The sequence below is a fragment of the Clytia hemisphaerica genome, unplaced genomic scaffold (genome assembly GCF_902728285.1).
Source record: "Clytia hemisphaerica strain Z4C2 unplaced genomic scaffold, Clytia hemisphaerica genome assembly, whole genome shotgun sequence".
NCBI lineage: Eukaryota > Metazoa > Cnidaria > Hydrozoa > Leptothecata > Clytiidae > Clytia > Clytia hemisphaerica.
Window position 1 is genome coordinate 1,788,214 of NW_027103917.1, and position 2,115 is coordinate 1,790,328.

Genomic DNA, 2,115 nt, shown 5'->3' on the forward strand with positions numbered 1-2,115 from the left:
TGGATTTCTCCCAATTCACCGTCTCTGACCAGTACAGTAGACAAGAATTCACTTCCAGCTCTACCAAGTGGCAATTGAGTCCTTGGGTTCCACATGGACCCGTAGCTCAATGATAGAGCAAATACCCTCGAATGGCATGGTTGTGAGTTCGGCGGATCCGCCGGATCCGTTGGTTTTCCAACGGTTCTGATGGCTGGTCAGAAGACAACATGAGAGCGACTGTATTCACTTCATTGTAAATAAGGGCAAAATTTATGATAGTTCAATTTGGTTTCTCTCGTCGTTTTTGGCGAGGAGCTGCGCTCCAAACTATAATCTTATTCAGTAGTTTTAAAGATTACGTGAGCGAAGCGAGCACGAATATTTTTTCTCTTTTTGGCTTAAACTGATTAATTCTAAGGTGTAAAAAAAACAAAGAAGCGCCAAAGTTTGTAATCAGAGGCGCCTTCTTGCGCCCCTTGTCTTTCGGCGCCCTCAAAGAAATCGGCCGCCAACATTACTGATCTTACTGCTTCTAACTTTTGTCAACCCCCTGCCATCTTTCTACCTACTCAATACACGGGCTGCAAAATTATATCAGTGCAGTCAAAACATGTCATTACCCCTCGAACAAGTTCACGTGATTTTATTCCTTTGTTACTTGCTTTACAACTTACAGCTGATAACTTTATTGGTGTCAATAAATTCGAACCAATCAGAAATAAATGTCATGTAACAAACACTTAAAGATTTCGAGTAAAAGCGTGATTTGTCTTCAGACTTTAATTTTGCAACCTGTGTATTCCAATAATAAAGTAGAAAAAAAGCTCTAAGCCTTCTATACTACGTAGTTTTTTTTTATATTTTGCGGTATTTTGCTCAAAATAAAGCTACTTCGGGAAATGTTAGATAGCGTGTATATGCGATGGTTATTTTTTCTCCTCCACTCTTAAGTAGTTTTAAATCATTTTCTTCTTTTCTCACTGCTATTCTTATTACAACTACTTTGCGAACATCCAAATCTTTGCTTCGAGGAACCCAGCAAATATTAACTTTTGATGTTATTTAAATTTGATTCGATTATGAAATCATCTTCCCGACGATATTTTACATTTTCATCAAAAGTTCTTTGATTTATCCTTAGTAGGGGGGAATTTATTTGTTTTTTTGAGGTCGCTCGATTTTTTTAGTCAAAGCACGTGTTATACATTTTTGGAAAGCTAAGGGGTAGGGGAATCGAAATTACTATGTTTCCAATTTTTTTTCGGGCACTTTGGTGTGATTTTCGGACAAATACGACGGTCTCAGGCAAAAATCATAGGGTGAAAAATTAATGAAAATTTTAGCTTGAGAAAACGGAGACCTGTTGTATATTTTTGGAAAGCTCTCAAAAAATTAAGATTAGTGATATATTGCGAGTATAGGTGATTTCAGTACCTAACTCGAGATATTTAGCTTCCGAAAGCGCAAAAACTGGACAAAACAGCTGTTTCTGGCTGAAAAACACTAAAAAACACTGTTTTTAAGGATTAATATCTCGAGTTAGGTAAAGAAATCACCTATACTCTCAATAAATCACTGATCTTAATTTTTTGAGAGCTTTCCAAAAGTATACAACAGGTCTCCGTTTTCTCAAGCTAAAATTTTCATTAATTTTTCACCCTATGATTTTTGCCTGAGACCGTCATATTTTTCCGAAAATCACACCAAAGTGTCCGAAAAAAATTGGCACCTAAGTTATTTTGATTCCCTTACCCCTTAGCTTTCCAAAAATGTATAACGAGTGCTTTGACTAAAAAAATCGAGCGATTTTACAAATTTCCCCCTACTATCCTCTAGAAATTTTCTTTCAATAAAGTCTACATTTTGTCTATAAGCAATCAGGTTACTAAGGCTTTAAGGGCTCAAATCTCGTAAAGTAAAAGCTTCTTTCATGGCAGACGATATAGCTCATGACCTAATAAGCGTAAATATAGTGTACTATCAGGGGTGGCTAAAGTAATTTTTCAGAAAATGAAGTAGAATCCTAAGCAACCCAGTTGCTTATTAAAAAAACTATGTTATGTGTAGCCAAATTAAGTTGTGCCGTTTCTTATTCTGGCCATTTATTTAGTTTCAGAATATTGATCGTAAGAC